Source organism: Castor canadensis, chromosome 3, assembly GCF_047511655.1.
Source record: "Castor canadensis chromosome 3, mCasCan1.hap1v2, whole genome shotgun sequence".
Taxonomy (NCBI): Eukaryota; Metazoa; Chordata; class Mammalia; order Rodentia; family Castoridae; genus Castor; species Castor canadensis.
This window is the reverse complement of record NC_133388.1, coordinates 69,984,292-70,002,635: the sequence shown is the minus strand read 5'-3', so window position 1 is coordinate 70,002,635 and position 18,344 is coordinate 69,984,292. Positions and strand designations below refer to the sequence as shown.

Sequence of the window (18,344 nt, the reverse complement as noted above, 5' to 3'; positions counted from 1 at the left end):
TTTGGTAAATTAAATCAAGTCATGGTAAGCCTCATGCTCAACTCCCATTGCATTGTAATGAGCTGTGACATATGTAAGATTGGCTCAGTGCCATAGGGGAGCTGGTGAACATTTTGAAGTGGGTAACACTGTAAAGATTACTTCTAAAGTTTTTCTCTGGATGGGGGGCATGGGCTAGGCAGTAGAGTCTTGCCTAGGAAGCTCAAAGCCCTGAGTTCAATACCGAGTATCTCAAAAAAAAAAAAAAAAAAGTGTTTTTTTAAATAGAGTCTTGCGAGGTAACCCAGGCTGGCCTGGAACTCTTGATCCTCCTGCCTCAGCATCTCGGGTACTGAGATTACAGAAGTGTTCTCCCATGCCTGGCTCAGTAAATATTTGTCAAAAGAATGGATGATTCTTTTTTATAGATTCATCAATAAACAGGTAACTTATCATCTAAGAAAAAAATATTCTATGTACATTGCAGCTGTTTAGTACACTTTAGAGACTGTTAATGACAATGATAAAAAGCTACATATAATTCTGTATGTATCCCTTGTCAGAATGTCCATTTGTTTTTTTGTCAGTCATCCTTGAAATAAGGAGAAAACAGGATTTCTTTCAGAGAATACTATCTGGGAAACAGTAGTACTACTCAGATCCAGGAGTAGGAGAATTGTTAAAAGCTAAAATGGCCGGGTTTATTTTATTTTGAGAAAAGAGCGATGTACTGTGTCTTTTTATGAGTAGCCACTCATAATTCAGTGTAAATAGTGGCATTATAGAACGCTGCTTCATAACGATGTCCTGGTACCTTAGCTCAGCGGTATGATCACACATTTTCTCACAAGCCCTAAAAAATTGAGCTTCTTCTCAGTAAGACTTTGTTTCCTAGAATTAAATTATTTTATTCTCATCACCTGTTGCTTTTTTTTTTTTCCTGTTCCACTGAGTGACAACTGCCACTGGTACAGTTCCAGGGCAAGGATGCAATCAAGGGTTTTCTCTCAGCACCAGCTACCAAACCCTGGCCCCGCTGTCTAGGAGAGGACCTGCAAAAGTGTTAACCCTATTGCTTTTTAAAAACAAAACGTATTTGCACTTGTTTTATAGTGAATGTATTCACGTGCCATTAAAAAAAAAATCTTGTTTTGTTTTGTTTTTTTCCTTCTGGGATGTGGTTTTCTTCCCTGCAGACTTCTCTTTTAAGGTTTGGGAGCAGTTTGTTTCTTTTTAGTGAGGATCATCTTGGTGGGGCATTGGGAGTGCATGTCTGAGTTAGTCTGAACATGAGCTCTAAGTACAGCTGTTCACCTGGATATATTCAATGAGCAGGTGACCTACAATGTAAACCTTAAGTTCAGCATCACTATCTGCATTTATAAGCATGAGTGCCAAAATTCAGCACTCTGTTTGGGCCATAGACCTTGTATCTAGCCCCACTGTCCTGGGCAGAACTCTCCCATTGTAATGAGTGCTTCTTTAATGTGACATCTTTCAGATACTTGGTGGCTTTGTGAATGTGCATACCATCGATGGCCTGGGTAGTTTCTCTGATGTTCTTCAAGTCAACACATGGATTTGAACATCTTGATTTGCCTGATTTTGTGGGGTTTCTGGGTTAAGTGAACAGCAAACTATTTCCACAGCTCACTTCAGGCTGCTTTCAGGAAGAGCCCTGCTCTTTCTTTATAGATGAAGGATTATTTAGCAGATAAATACAAAGATTGTGAGGTTTTGTAAGTTTTTACTCTGTTTTTGATATATGTGTGTGGATGAGGGGGTGTTTTTGTTGTTTTTTAAGCCCCAGGGAGGGCTTGAACTCAGGTTCATCTACCTTGGCCTCCTGAAGCTGAGATTACAGCTGTGTACCACAATGCCCAGTTTCTTACTCTGATTTGTATTAAACAGTGAGCAAGAAATGATATCTTTTTCTAAAATAATACTAGGCATGGTGGCATACACCTTTAGTACCAGCATTTGGGAAACTGAGGCAGGAAGATCTATTGAATCCAGAAGTTCAAGACCAGACTGGGCAACATAGTGAGACTCCATCTCAAAGAAGGAAAAAACAAAGCTCTAGGTTGATCCCCAGCTAAAAAAATTAATTAAGACTTTTAATGACTGGGTGTCTAGAGTGCCTTCAGAGTATAGACCTCAGACTTACTAAAGATTGGTAGAGCATTATTTCTTTAATTGTTAAAATGTTTATTGAATAAAAAATGGAAGCTCTGAACAGTGACACTCTGGGTAAGATTGGAGGCTCCTTTCTAGTTCTGTTGCTGTGTCCTTTTATGATTTTGGGTGATCTCTTTTTCTTTTTTGAACTCCATTTCTCTTATGTATAAAGTAAGGATCTCAGACTGAATCATTTTTAAAGACTCAGCTCTAAAAACAGTGATTCAAGTGAGTTCCCCGTGAAGAAAAATGCTTTTTCTTTTTCTTTTTTTTTCTTGGGAGACTTGATCTTGCTTTGTTACCCAGGTTGGCGCTAAGGATCCTCCTACCTCTTCCTCTCAAGTGCTGGGATTACATGAGTGACTCACCACACCCAGCAAAAAAAAAAATGCATTTTTTTCATAAGAGGGCACTGTGAGATTTCCTAGTACTTTAGCATTTTCTCGAAAGGAACTGTATAGAGGTAGAAAATCAGCTTAATTTTGTGTCTTCAGATTACAGTCTTTGAGAACCAGTGCTTAGATCCTGACTTAAATGAGGTCATATAGACCAACTCTTGATGTGTTTTTTTAAGCTTTTTAAAATTGTAAAATAGTGTGTGTTTTATGAAATCTGGAAAATAAGAAAATTTCAAAGAAGAAAATGAAAAATATAATCTCACTACATATAGCCATTTTTAATATTTTAATATATTTATACTCCTTTTTATTTTCTTTACATTCTTTTCTTTTCTAAGATGAGATCTATGTTGCTCTGACTAGTATACAGCTCCTGGGCTCAAGTCATCTTCCCACTTCAGCCAAATAGTTGGAACTATAGGTGTGTGCCACCACACCTGACTTTCCACTCTTTTTTTTTTTTTTTTTTTTTTAGTAGTCTCATTCAGTTTCTTTCCATAAAGTTAAGATAAAAAAATCCAGTTTTGTTTTTGGTTTTGTCTTTTTCTTTTTTTTTTTTTACTGGTGGCACTGAGGTTTGAATTTATGGCTTCACACTTGCAAAGCAGGTGCTCTACCACTTTAGCCACACCTCAGCCCATTCTACTCTGGTTTTTTTTGGAGATGGGGTTCTCTTGAACTATTTGTCCAGGCTGGCCTCAAACCTCGATACTCCCAATTTCAGCCTCCCAAGTAACTAGGATTACAGGTGTGAGCCATCGATGCCCAGCTTGATGATGTCAATTATTTTGTTATTGGCATGTTTAGTTTCATACCTCAAAAAAATTGCCTAATTCAAGATCACAGAGATTTATGCCTTTTCCCCCTGATTTTATTTTACATTTAACCTTTTAATCTATTTGAGTTGATTTTTTTATATGACATGAAATACGAGTCTAAATTTGTTCTTTAGCATATGGCTACCCAGTTGTCCTAAAATTAAGAACTTTCTAACATCCCTAGTTAATTTATAGTCAAATTCCTATGTGTCTGTGTACTTGCTTATATCAAAATACATCTTCTTTATTGCCTACAGAATAAAGGTATCAGTTTTTAGAAACAGTTTCTGAAAAACTTTCCTAAGTGGTAACTTTCCACATGGACTCTCTTGTTTTGTTTTCCGCTAGGCAGGAAATGACTAGAAAGAGATTTTTAGATTTAGAGATGTTTAGATTTACAAGTCTACTTGCCTAAATTCTCCCCTGCCTCCACCTTCACATGGCTGTCTTCTCCTGTGTCTGTGCCTCTCCTGTTTCTTACAAGGTCATAGATTTAGTACCCATTCTAGTATTCCAAGATGCTTTTAGTCAGTAGATCCTTAACTTGGTACCATCTGAAAATGAGGTAACATTGCCTTGGTAACATTTGGGTAATGTCCCAAATAAAGTGACATCATGGGTTCCCAACATTCAGACATGGACATAGCTTTATGAGCTTTACTGTTCAGCCCACTTCACCATCATCTGCCTTATCTCACCCCACTTTCAACCCCTCTGACAAAGAGTTGCAGGGTTTGCATTTGTGGCACAATTGTTTTACATCTGTAAACATTCTGTTTATAAACAGCTCTCAAGGTTGAAAATTTTTTTTATACTGAGCCAAAGTCTCTTCTGGGATAATTCTTGACACAGGGCTCCAAGTCTCTCTTGCACAGGTATCGGGGATAAGAAGGACTGATGCCATGATTCTCAAGTTAAAGGAGGATAAAACATATACTGCTTCTCTACCATTCTGATACTGCATCAGATCCTTTCCACCACTACCATAAAAAATCCCCCAGACTTAATGAATTTCTGGCTGTCCAGAATCCTTAAGCACTTCCTGTATTGAGCCATTCCTTTCATAGAGGAACCTATTTCATGCTATTTTGAGCCTGTTGTGATAGGAATGTAATCAGTCTCCTCTAGGAGGGTTGGGAGCAGACAAAAAAGATTGAGAAGTAGCAATTTCACCCTTCTTCTACACAGGAACCAAATAGATTGGGGGTGGGGAAGGGTAGGCATCCTAAGGTTTGAACTCAGGGCCTTGAGCTTGTTAAGCAGGTGATCTACCTCTTGAGCCATACCTCTAGCCCTAGACACTTTTTTTTTTTTTTTAGCATTGAGGATTGAATCCAGGGCCTTGTGCATGCCAGGCAAGCACTTTACCACTAAGCTATATCCCCACTATTTCCCCAGACCTAACCCCCCACTACACCTTGTTTTAAAACAAGGTCTCACTATGTAACACAGGCCAGCCTCAAACTTGTGACCTCGCCCCCCCCAGGCCTCAGCATCCAGGTGTTGGAATAACAGGTATGTGCCACCATGCCCAGATTCTAAACAATTATTCCCTTGTGTTAATGACTTCATTCCATTCATTCTGCAAATAATTTTGAGTGTCTAATATGTGCCAAGCACTCTGTTAGGTATTAGAACGATGCAGGGATGAGTAGCCTAGAATCCATGTCATCTGAGATTGTAAATCTGGGGAAGTGTAAACAAATAAATTACAAAACACTGTGATAAGTAGTTTGGTAAGCTTAAGTATAGGATGTTGTGGGAGCACAAGGAGGGATTCCTAAACCAGTGTTAAAGAAATGACATCTACATAGGGTCCTGGGTTTGATCCCCAAAAATAAAAATAAAACTTATCCAAAACCCAAAACTCAAGAAGCAAGAGGCAGATGTATTCACATTCCAGGCGGAGGGAGCAACAGGTGCAAATGCCCATAAGTTTGCAGAGGATGTTTGTTGGGTTTCTGGCTGCTCAGCATCCATACCCACTTCCTGTTTTAGAGCCATGCCTTCCATCGGGTGAATCAAAGGTGGTTCTAGGCCTCTGGGCAGGGCTGGGCTGAGGTAAAAAGAGTGAGGCACTTGTCTCAGCTGCAGAATTTAAGGGAATGCCAATCTCAATCTCAATCTCAATCTCAATCTCAGTGATTGAGATATTTTAATGCATATAAATTTATTTTATATTTATTTTAATTTATATATGCAATTAATGTAAAAATAATCCAGAATGAACAAATATGAAAACTTTAAAGAAAGACAGGATTAATATAATTGATCTTCCTTTTGCCTCAGGATCCAGTATGGCTTAGCATAGCACTGTTACTGATAGTGACTTTAAGTTTTGCTCCTCATGTATTTTTTTTTGCATTAATTTTGATTTTGCATTAAAAAAATAAAAATAAGATAACATATTACATTAAAATACTGGTTATCTTTATTAGTGAGGTTTTTGATACCACTTTAAATTTTGTACCAAAGGTGAGTGGGTGCTTTAGTCATCCTGGCCCTAACCCTGAAACTAGCAAACACAAGATCCATGCTTGACTATTTGGGCTCTTTTTCCTAGGGTTTTGACTCTGGAAAAAGGAGTATAAAGACACAGATTTGGTCAAGAGACATTTCACTGTCACAGCAGTGGAGATTAGTATTCTGTGACTGCGGAGTAGACGTGTGTCTCTGTGTATGTGCTTATATATGTGTGCAGTGTGTGAGGGTCCACCGGCAGAGACCCCATGGCAGTCTTACTAGCCATGTCTGTGGTATAACCTTGATTATGTTATTACTCCCTGGCTCTCTGTAGTCTGAGCTGGTGTTCTGATATTGAAGATCCGTATTTCCTTCCTTTTTGATAATCACAATTATATCTGTTTATCTCAAAGACATCCATTCTCCCTCTTTAGAGATAACCAGTAATAGTTGCATGATTATATATATACAAGTTTTCTTGGTCTCTTAGAGTGAAATTCATCCAAACCTCACAAAATGAACTCACTTGAAGCAACTTTCTTTCATTCACTTTATTTGTATTTCTTTTCCTAGTTACTTTATGCAGCATTTCCAACTTGAATATAACTTTAAATATTAATTTTTAGTTGTCATTTCTTAATATTACATTAACCTTCTCCAAACACAAATAAAAAGATCTTTCATCATCTGTTAGTCAAGAACAATAATAGCTAGTCACTAGACCTGAACCATGAATCAAAGTATGCCAAACTCAAGAGTCCCTCACTAACGGCAAAGGCCAGAGATCATGGAGTAAAGGAATCATGTTCATCAAGGAATAGCTAGAAGATTTAGAGATGTTATTCAATAGGAACCCATGCCCAAACTCCAGTCTTTGTAGACTGTGACCTTGAAAATTGGTGTATATCCAACAGGATTACAGATTTAGTTCAAGAACTTCAGGACAAAACTCGAGAAACAAAAATACATAAAACTAACAAAAAGCTCAACAATAATTACCTTGGGGGATGTTAAGAGAAATGTGGGCACACTACCCAGATCCACCAATGTTGCCAGCCCTATTTTACCCAGTTTCTATAAGTCATCTGACACCTTTTAGCCCAAGTTAGCATGCCCCAATTTTAGGGTCCTTATAGACCACTCTGTTGTCCATAAAACAGCCTATTATGGCTCTGCCAAGACTCTAACGTTGATTGCCCCTTCCCTATTTTGGACTCCTACATTCTTTTCCAAAGATGAGGTTTGAATTCTTTGATCTCTTCAACTCTAGGTTTAGAATTCAATTAAGAGTTCTGACCTACAAGAGAAAAAAAAATGGTCAAGGATATTTACCTCAAGCAAGATATTAAGTTTCCTAATACTATATAGTGAGGTTATACCGCTCCTTACATTTATCCTTTAATAAATGTATTCTACTTGTTTTTCCTTCTTTAGTTGCTTCCCTCCTTATTCCCTCATTTCAATCAATTCTGTTATCATATTTTCTTTATAAAGCCTTACCTTCCATCGGTCTTGGGTTTCACTCCCTCTTACAGTTTCTGGCATGGATTTAATCACCTATCCAATCTCTAAACACTTTGAAATTTTCTCTCTTAGGTCTAAGGTCCTCCCATACCAAAGATTTCCTTCCTATGCTGTTACTCCAAGGTAGCAAATATATGTCTTTTTAAAGCTCTTGTCACTCCTACATCACCTACAGTTTCCTCCTTGTCAGTCATTATAGTCCTGACTAGCAGCTCTCTTTGTTGTTTCCTCTACTTTCTGAGAAATGACATTGTCAATATGGTATCAATTTATCAAATGCTCAACTTACCAGAATGAAACCTCTCCCCGAAGCTGGGAGAGGTGATGTTTCCCTTTTCTATTGTATATTGTGTCTTTATCTGTTTTGTAATCTGTATTAGGAAATTATCACTGTGCATCAACCGCAACCATATCACCCGAATAGAACATTGTTTTCCAGTGTCAAGAGTTTTAGTGACACTCGCCTCCTTGTATAAACCTTCCAAACCTTCCATGTTCTGGAGATTGCTACTAAGAATAAAGCCAGTAGCTTGCTTTCCTTCTACTTGAGTTTTTACTGATACATTGTTAGGAGACTTGACTACTTTTATTATTTAGGTATCACACAGCACCCCTCTGGGAGTTCTGCTCGCTTTGGATTATATATCATATATATATATATATATCTTATATATATCATATATATATATCTTATATGTATCATATATATCATATATATATATCTTATATATATATAGGTGGTGCTGAGGATTTTGTTGCTAGGCAGGTGCTCTATTACTTGAACCACTCTACCAGCCCTTTTTTTGTGTTGGATATTTTCATGATAGGGTCTCAAAGAACTATTTGGCTGGTTTCAAACCTCGATCCTCGTGATCTCTACCTCTGAATAGCTACCAGCATGAGCCACTGGTGCCCAGCTCATTTTTGAATAGTATTATGGGACCTCAAACTTTGTCACTCATTGCCTTTAATACTTAAAAAAACTGACATGTATCTAATATGAGAAATGGTATATTCCTCTCTTCCCCTCTCATTTCCTTAAGGCAAGGCAGATTTGGGGGACACACACACTTTGAAGGAACCCAAGCAAGTGTACTATTTCCTAGATACCTAGCTTTTAACTAGCATTACAAAGGCAGAGTTAGAAATCATAGGGAAAAGAAAGAAGGTGAGGAAATAAAATAAAGGCAGGGTGTCTTCAAAAATAGAAAAAAAAAAATTAAGTCCTACCTCGTGTCATCATACTATATACATCTGGAGACCTATGCTTAACAGACATATATCCAGAGCTCACTATGGGATGTATCTCCAAGGTGTTTTATTAACAATTACTTGCTTCATCCTCATAACAAGTCTCCTATCAAGTAGCAGCTACACCCAGTTCCCATTTTACTGAGGCTTCAAGAGGTTAAATAACATCCCTAAAGTTAGTAAGAGTTAGCTGGTAAGAGAACTTCAATTCAAATTCAACAAATCTGACTTGAGTCTATGCCCTAAACATTACATTATCCAGATTCTCCCGCTTATTTTCTTCTACTGGAGAAAAATTCTACAATTTACACCAGAAAATACCTAATGAGCATGAAATATTTTTTTTAAAAACCAACAAGTTAAGTACTTTGTCAACTGTGTAGCACCTTAACCTTCTTAGTTATAACTTTCTCAAAAGCTGCTTGGTTACAGCCGTGTTCCCTTCCTCCCTCTGCTTGGTCCTCCCACCCATTTCCCAGCTTTAAAATTACATGCTTTGCATATAACGCTTGTTTGAGTATCTTTGACTACAAGTCCTTTTTGTTGATTGCAGCAGGTGTGGGATTGTGGGAAGTTTATTATGTTGGAGGTTAGGGTAATGGTGATGTCTTTTCATCTATTTATTTCTGATTCTTTCTACCTATCCATGTTCACATCATGCTTCTCTTCCATTTTAAGTTTTGCTAGCATCAGAAATTCTCCTCCATGTTAGCATAGGTTTTCTGTGTTTCTTCCCTAAATGGATTAATCTTTATTGTTTTATGGAAAACTCTTGAAATTCATTTCATGTAGTGTAACAGACCACCAACATGAACTTACTAGGACCTCTGAATAAATCTAATGATGATTGGAATACGTTGATGGGGAATTTTTCTCCTGTAAATGAAGGGAGTGCAGGAAGCTAAACTGAACATAAAGTTAGGGATTCTGTTTAATACCTGCTTTTCTTCCCAGTACCTGGTATGCTTTCAGCTTTGCTGATGCTTTCATTCTGGGTAGTCGTGACAGCTCCCCAGCAACTGTACAGCCTGTCTGATCTATAAATTAAAGGTTAGAAAAGAGTTTAAGTTTAGTTCCTTGTAAGTGACCTGCCTTTAGCCTAACTAAAGTTTTAGCAAACTGTAACATAATGACACCAGTTATTAACTCACAAAAACTACCAGCTTGAGTATGCATATTTGACTGTAGTTGGCAGAGATTCTAGCTTTCTTAGTCCAAGAAACATTTAACAAAGACCCTCTGTTCTTGACCTTTGTGTCAGGATTTTTTTCAAAACTGTTTGATTTATTGTGAACTATATAAACTTGCAAATGTAGCCAGGCACTAATGGCTCATGTCTGTAATCCTAGCTACTTGGGAGGCTGAGATCTAGAGGATCAAGGTTGGAGGCCAGCCTGGGGAAATAGTTCACAAGACCTCCATTTCCAAAACAACCAGAGCAAAATGAACTGGTAGTGTGACTCAAGTAGTAGAGAGCCTGCTTTGCAAATGTGAAACCCTGAGTTCAAAGCCCAGTCCCAAAAAAAGGGAAAAAAAAAAAAACCTTTCAAATGTGAGCATTCAATATTCATTAAATTTTCACTGACTTTCTGTCATGTGCCAGGCACTGTGCTTGTTACTTTGACACATACAAAGATGAATAAATGCAACTCCTTTCATTTTTGAGATTTTAATTCTCTTAAATGCCTAAATTATTAATATGTAGAATATAAATAGAGACTATAAGAAATGTTTAAGCAAACTTACAAAAAATAACCCTGTAAGCTAAGGAAACTATTTCTAGCTAAAAGACATGTGAAAGGATGTCTTATGGAGTAGATATTTAATTTAGAGACCTGGCACTTAGATTAGGTTTTGATAACTAGAATTGCAGGGTGGGAAAGAGAAGGGCTGATTCCATATCCAGACAACACTGTTCAAATAGCACCATGAATTAAAATAATATTTTGGTGGCAAGCAATGGTGGGTGGGAAAAAGTAATAAATATTGTCTAATTTTTTGCTTTTTATGTTTCACTTTGTAAACTGACATAAAAATTGTACATATTTGTGGAGCATCATGGAACATATCAGTACATTTACACGTTGTGTAATGCTCAGATCAGCATTAGCATCTCTCTCTCCAAACATTTCTTTGTGTTGAAGACATTCATGATCCTTCTAGCCTTTTTTTTTTTTCCCCTTTTTTCCAGTACTGGGGTTTGAACTCAGGGCTTACACTTGCTAAGCAAGCACTCTACCACTTGACCCACGCCCCTAATCCTTTTTGCTTTAGTTTCTTTTTTAGACAGGGTTTCATGCTTTTGCCCAGGCTGTCCTGGACCACAATCCTCCTACTTCCACTTCCACAGTAGCCAAGATTACAGGCATGCATTACCATACTTGGTTTGTTTAACTTTTTGTCTGGGGTGGCCTCAGATCCTGATCTTCTTGTCTGTGCCTTCTGAGCAGCTGGGATTGCAGGTGTGCACCAACACACCTGGCCCTTCTAGCGTTATTGAAATATATAGTATATTATCATTATTTATAGTCACCCTACTTTGCAATAGAACACCAGAACTTATTTCTTCTATTTAACTGTAACTTAGTACTCACCTGACTTTTTCTGTTATCAAACTTACGGCAACCTTATTGTGATGAGACTTGATTTTTTTTTTTTTTTTTGGTAGGACTGGAGTTTGAACTCAGGGTTTCACATTTGCAAAGCAGGCACTCTGCTGCTTGAGTCACACCTCCAGTCTGTGTTATAAGATTTGAGATGAAATTTAGTACCCAGTTAAGAGTAGTTGTTTAAACAAACAAAATTCTTATTGTCCTTGTGATATTGATTACCTTCGGTTATCTCCAAAACCAATTTTCTTTTTAATTCTAATACTTTAAATGGATTCCACTTATTTAACTTAAAAACCATGTTATGACAATACAATGCATTGATATAATGTTGCCTAGGGAACATGAAAATCACATGTGATCTGGGATACCTTCATTCAGGCTTCTCCAGCTTACACCTATAAATTTAAGCCAGTTCATTAGATTCTGATGTTCTTCCTCCTCTTCCATCTTGTCTATCCCTCCACAAGAAGAATCCCACCAAAAAAAAGAGCTTCTTTTTGCTTCTTCCAGAGACTCTTCTCCTCAGAGAGTCCCAATTTGTACCTTATAGCAGTAATGAAAGAGCATGAAAACATTAGCCTAGGCTTTTTATTTCAGTTACTCCCCATACACGCAACCCAAATTACCATGATTCCTCCATGTCCTATAGATGGCAGTACTTGTATGGAAAATAAATTCATACAAGAGATTTGACTGGGTCTTTAATGAATAAGCTTTGATTGAAATGTTCTTTGTTAATTTTTCTTACTTACTGGATTTTTAAAAACAATTATAAAGTTTCTTTTTTAATCATTGTATTTCTGTTCAGTTTTATCTCACTATTACCTGACTCGCCCCTCCCCCCAGTTTTATTTCAGAAATCACATGTTATGCTACCATTTTCTCTTTAGAGAGCAGTGATTTAAACAAGGTGATTGTACACATGACAGGATCCCATGTAAAGTTGTGTACATATTTTTCTCAAGCAGATTGGATGCAAATGGCATTGTAAGCTCTAACAGGGCCATGGAAGCAGTGTCACATATGTTGCAAATACTCCTTCACTACAAATATATAGTACCAGGGTCTCTCAAGTATATTTCAGCATGGGAAGAAGTGGCTTATTTAAAAAACTGAGAAGCTGTTTTGTTCTCCCTAAACATTGAGAATTTTGCTGTAAGGTTCACATTTATTATATGCGAGGCATGTGCTGAGTAGGTACTGTGTATTGCACTGATGAAAGGACATGGAACCTACCCCATACAACCCATTCCCAAGTTAGTAAAGTGTGGTCATCTCTGCAAGAGGGCAGGTACAGTAAGGCAGGAAGAGATAACTGCAGTAGCTATTACCAGTAAATCACAGCACACTTTCCTTTTAAGTTTCCTTGCCTCAGACTCTTCTAACAACACTTGAGGAAACTGCTATTGTTCAATCAAAGAAGATATACAAGGAAAGCCTGTTTTCTAACCATGTTATAGTAAGACAAGTGGCTAAGAGTCTTTGTTGAAGTGGTATGCAACATGCTACCAAGTGGAGAAAAAAAACATACCCGTACACACTTGTTTGTCGATGTTGCTCTAGAAGGCCGTCTGAGAAATGGATAACATTGGTTGCCTCGGGTGAGGAGCTAGGTGACTGGAGGTACAGTGGGAGAGAAACTTCTTGTTGAATATCCTTTGGTTTCTTCTAGAGTTTGCATTCTGTGAATGTATTACACAAAAACAAAGCTTTACTTCCTTGGAACATCACATTACCACATGAGAAGAATGTATACCAGTTCTCTTTTATTTTTTGGGTTGTATAATCTGTTAAAATTCTAACATATATTGGATAGAAGAAAAGTATTGCCAAGGATCATTTAAGTATCTGTAACAATTTTTGTTTTGGTTACAGGGAACTTCCCACTTTATGCTTTCATGCCTCTCCACTAGTATATCCTGTTAAACATCGGTGGCAGTAAGTGGTAGTGATTCCTCCCAGAGAAGCCAACTACAGATATTTTTTTATACATCAAAGAGCTGTGTGGTTTTATATTTGTTTGGTATTGTTGTTTTAGTGGAAATTATAGATAATCCTGGCAGAAAACAGAGGGTGAACAGAAAAAATATGGCTTAGTAAGTTCATTTGCATGGCTCAGGTTTTAGAGCAAGTTAGATTTCCTTTGTGTAGTGAATTGTTTATTATATACCATTGGAGGAGTCATAAAAAGACATATAGAGCCTGACATGCTGACACATGCCTGTAATCCCAACTACTTGGGAGACAGAGGCAAAAGGATCTTGAGTAGGCAGCATAGCCAGACATGTCTCAAAAAACAACAACAACAAAAAAAAACAAACAGAAAGACACAGAGGCATTAATACTCTTGAAATTTTTATAACTAAGTTTGAAAATACTGGGACTGTAAAAAGAAAACATAGATAGAAAGTCTATATATGTGGTATGGTAGCTCATGCCTATAATTCCACCCACTCCATAGGTGGAAATCAGAAAGATTGCAAAGCCAGTTCAAGACAAGCCTGGGCAAAATGTTAGATAGACTCCATCTGAACAAATAATCCAGGCATGGTGTTTCATGTCTGTAATGCAAGCTATATGGTGGGAGGCCATAGGTGGGAGAATCCCAATCCAAGTCTGGCCCCGAGCAAAACTCTAGAAAAATAACTAAAGCAAAAAAGGTCTGGGGGGCATGGTTCAAGTGGTAGATTTTTTGCCTACTGAGCTTGAGGTCCTGAGTTCAAATCCCACTGACACCAAAAAAAGAAAAAGAAAAATTCTATTTATGTTTATGGGTCACGTAAAGATAACATGGAGGGTTGATTTTAAAAAAAAAATTACTTTAGGTCTAGTTGAAACGTGATGAATAGAATAGAATAAAAATCATGTATACACAAAGAACTGGATAAGTTGCCAATTTGATATACACGTATATTTGCTGAAACAAAATATGGCCAGTGGACATTAATTGGCTTGTTAATCTTTATGAGCTCTGCCAGGTGTGATAGGGCATGCCTGTAATCCCAGGTAAGCTGAGGCAGGAGTTCAAGGCCAGTCTGGGCAGCCTAGCAAGACCCTGTCCCAAAAGAAAAAAAGAAAAAAGGAGCCAGGGATGTTGCTCAGTGGTAGAGTGCTTGCCTAGCATGCATAAAGCTCTGGGTTCAATCCCCAGTGCTGAAAAAAACAAAACTTGATGAATTCTGTTTCTGTTAATTGCACAATGAAAACAACTAATATATAGGAGTTTATAGATCACTGTGCAGTGCTTATCTCAGTTGATCATAGGTTCAAGGATTTATTTTACGGGGTGTAGGGTTCAATAATATGAAAATCCTATCTTTTCTTCTGACTTCTGCCTCCCTGTATGAAATGGACATGTTAATACTTTTTTCTTTTTTATGCGGTGCTGGGAATTCAAATCCAGGCCTCATGCATGCTAGCAAGAGCTCTACTACTGAGCTGCATCCCTGGCCATGGCCATGGTTGATGCTTTTGACTGAGGGGAAAAAACCCTGTGGAATAAATTTTGTCATAGCTTATCCACTAAGAAGAAAAACTTCATATATTAACATGGTCTTGCCACCCCTCTATCACATAAGTTTCCCTCAGCCCTTAGTAAGTCCCTTCCAGAGCAGAGTAAAGCCTGGCAAGACACTCCAAACTAGTCTGTCATCCCTTCTCCCTCCTTCATAACAGGTAAAAATTCCAGTCCAAAGTTCTGGGGTATTTTGGGTCCCTTAATCTCTAACAATTTTCAGAGATGTCCTGTATACCATCTTCCTTCTGAGCTTTCTGAATCGTTTTGTCTTTTGCTCTTACTCATTAACTCATCTACCCATTTAGTAAATATTAATTGGTCATCTTAAGGTTCAGACCCTGTTTTTTGTGCCAGGAATATAGCAATGAATGAAGCAGACAATTTCCTGCCTTCGTGGAGCCTATGTTATTTGTAGTAGATACCTACCATCAGGACTGCTGCATTGCATAACTCCTTAGGGTGGAGGCTGTGTCATAGGCTGTGTGAATATTGCCCCTGGAGTTTTGCATTGCACAACTTGTTCAGCTCTGTATAGTGGTCCTACTATGATTAATTTGGATGTTTGGCAAAACTAATTTCCTATAATAAAATCAATCAGCTTCGATATTCCAATAATTGCCAAAGTTCAACCCCTTCCTGCAAGAAAACTATGTAGCTGTTATCCCAGCAATTGGGAAGCTGAGACAGGAAGATCAAGAGTTTTAGGCTAACATGGGCTACATAGTAAGATCCTACCTCAGAAAAAAAAAAAGGAAAAAAAAATGAATTCAGTTTCCTCCCATGGGAGTGGAAGAGGAGTTGACAGAGAAACTAACCTTTGTCTTTCCTCAGATAACCCATGCTAAGTCACTCTAGGATTCACTTACAGCTTCTTTTTTTCTGGACTGGGGCATGGCTCAAGTGGTAGAGCGCTTGCCTAGTAAGCACAAGGCCCTGAGTTCAACCCCTACTACTGTCCCCACCCCCACACACAAAAAAAGTTTTTTCCTATGCCTCTGAGTACTTCTAATTATTTTTTCCTTTCTTCTTTTCTTTGCACAGGGAAACACATGTTTTCTTCAAGTTTCTTTTCTTCACAGTGATCACAGAATCATGTTTTTTTCCTAAATTATGCATTGGTTCTTTCCACTTGATTTGTGGTCAGGAAACATGCAGTTGTCAAGAAGTCTTTACATTTTGAAGATAAAGTTGATTTCATGTATTTGTTAGGAAAAGGGATGTAGAAAAACATACCAATGGGCTCCAGCATGTCATTATCTTGTGTAGTGACTGCTCAGTTCCTCTACATTTGTTAAAGCTCAGGTTTTCCTTGTAGCTGCAAACACCTGTTAACAATACTTACACACCCCAATTTAGGAAATAACTGAATTTATCAAGAAAGCTTTCATGTCAAGACTCATTATTAAAATGCAATATGTGTTGAAAGATTGCTTCTTTGTGCATGTAGGACTGGAAAAATCTCACATCATTGTAGTTAAAATCATATGGAAAGATTTAGAGATTGTGCAATTCAGGAATATTTTCCAGCCACAAGTCCCCTAGCTGTGTATTTCACATTCATTTGTAGTTAGGCCCAAGCATCCTGGTATTCAAATCTGCTTTGGAAACTAATTTTTTCCAAATACTTTGTTTCCTAGATCTTTATTGCAATGATCTATAACATCAGGTATCACCTCCAGCAGCATTTTTCCTCCATGAAGTGGCTGTGTTTGTTCTTTGATCTTTTCCATGTCCAGCCTTTTAGAACTTCATCTCTTGTGCATCTTATCCTTACAATCCAGTGAAGTAACTGTTTCGCATCATTTTTGGACATAGGCTAATCATATATAAGACACTAAAGCCCTACTCCCTAGCCTCACTTCCACCCTGGCACTTCACTTCACTTCATTCTTTTCAGACTTCAAACATGATTAACTCTAGCAAATCCGTTCCTCTTTCAACTATCACTCCTCTTCTTCTTTTTTTTTTTTTTTTTTTAAGACCAGGATCTCATTTTGTTGCCAGGGCTAGCCTTGAACTTGAAGTCCTCCTGCCTCAGCGTCCCTACTGCTATGATTACAGGCATGAGTCAACATGCCCCATTTCTTCTTTTTTTTTTGGCAGTGCTGGGGATTGAACCCAGAGCCTTGCATGTGCTAGGCAAACACCCTCCCACTGAACTACATTACATCTCCTGCCCTCATTCCTATTTTTAATAGTTCATAACTGAATGCCTTAACCCTGAGCAGCTAATATACATCTTCAGTGTTTAGTTGAATGGCTCTCTTCTATGTTACCAGTGACCTCTGATGAAAATGGAAGCTAATATCTGTTGAGTCTTGGTGTCTGGGGACCAAACAGAAGGTACCTATGCTAGGCACCTGCATACGGAGCATCTCAAGTCTCACAGCAGTAACACAGATACTGGTATTCTTTGCTTAAGAATGAGAAAACTAGGCCAGAAAGGGTTAAGCAAATTGTCTTATAGTAAGTGGCAAAGTCACAGAATTATACATACCTCATTCAAAGCTCATGTTCTCTTCCGTTACATACTATTCTTTGTATTTCAATCGATTGGTCTTTTTATCTAGTCTTTCTTGAAATACCTCTCTGCCCTTTTGATGACATGCTTTTCCAATTCTTTGATTCTCTTGGGCCTCTGTTGCTTTAATCACTAACTCAAATAGCTAGCTTATTCTGGTCTCTCTCATCTAAACTTCTCAAATAACTGGCATACAATTTCTATCCTTTTTTTTTTTTTTTTTTTTTGCAGTGCTGGGGTTATGAACCCAGGGCCTCATGCTTCCTAGGTAGGTGCTCTACCACTTGAACCACTCCACCAGCCCTTTTTTTGTGTTGGTTATTTTCAAAGTAGGGTTTCATGAATTCTTTGCCTCAAACTGTGATCCTCCTGATCTCTAGGATTACAGGTATGAGCCACCAGCATCTGGCACAATTCCTGTCTTGTTACCCATTTGCTCCCTAACCAGTAATACCACTGAAATCTGGTTTATCTCCATCATTCTCTTTCCCTAAGGCTATCAGTAATTTTCTAATTGCCAATTCCAATGGACATAATAGTCCTTGTTACTTTTTCTGTGTTTAATACTTAAATTCCTTTCTTCTTAAAACTATCTGTCTTTAAATTCAGTGACTTCACACTTTTAACCATCTCATTATAGTCTCTCAATTCCTTGTTATTGCTGTTTACTTTTTTACTCTCCTTCCTCCTTTTACCCCTTACATGTTAGTATTCCCTGAAGCTCTCAGACCCACCTTGTTGATGTATCTATTTTCATGTGCTGCAAATTTGCAAATCTGTGTCACTACCTTAAGCAAGTACTCCAGACTTCTTTAAATACACATGTCCAAAATTGAACTTGACATCTTTTCTGTAGACCAGAACAACAATAGGTGGTACCACCATTCTTCCAGCCATCCAAGCTAGAAGCATGGAAGTGATCTGTGATTCCTCCTTATCCATAACCTTTGTATTGAGTCATTCACCAAGTCTTACCCATTTTACTTCCTACTTGTTTCTCAAATTCATTCCCTTCTGTCCCTTTATTACTATGGCTGTCTCATGATACCCTTATTATCATCTACATTATCTACTACAGGTTCC

At 37.8% G+C, this 18,344-nt stretch overlaps 1 protein-coding gene and 1 non-coding gene across 6 annotated transcripts in view; one reads left to right on the top strand and one right to left on the bottom strand.

The window, feature by feature from the left end:
• Nucleotides 1–18,344, top strand: part of Prorp (protein only RNase P catalytic subunit) — a 126,069-nt gene that overhangs the window by 79,749 nt on the left and 27,976 nt on the right. The gene's annotated exons all lie outside the window — the stretch shown is intronic.
• On the bottom strand, nucleotides 918–1,046 carry LOC141422253 (small nucleolar RNA SNORA30/SNORA37 family). Its single transcript, XR_012446851.1, has one exon. It is a non-coding gene; the product is annotated as a small nucleolar RNA SNORA30/SNORA37 family (small nucleolar RNA).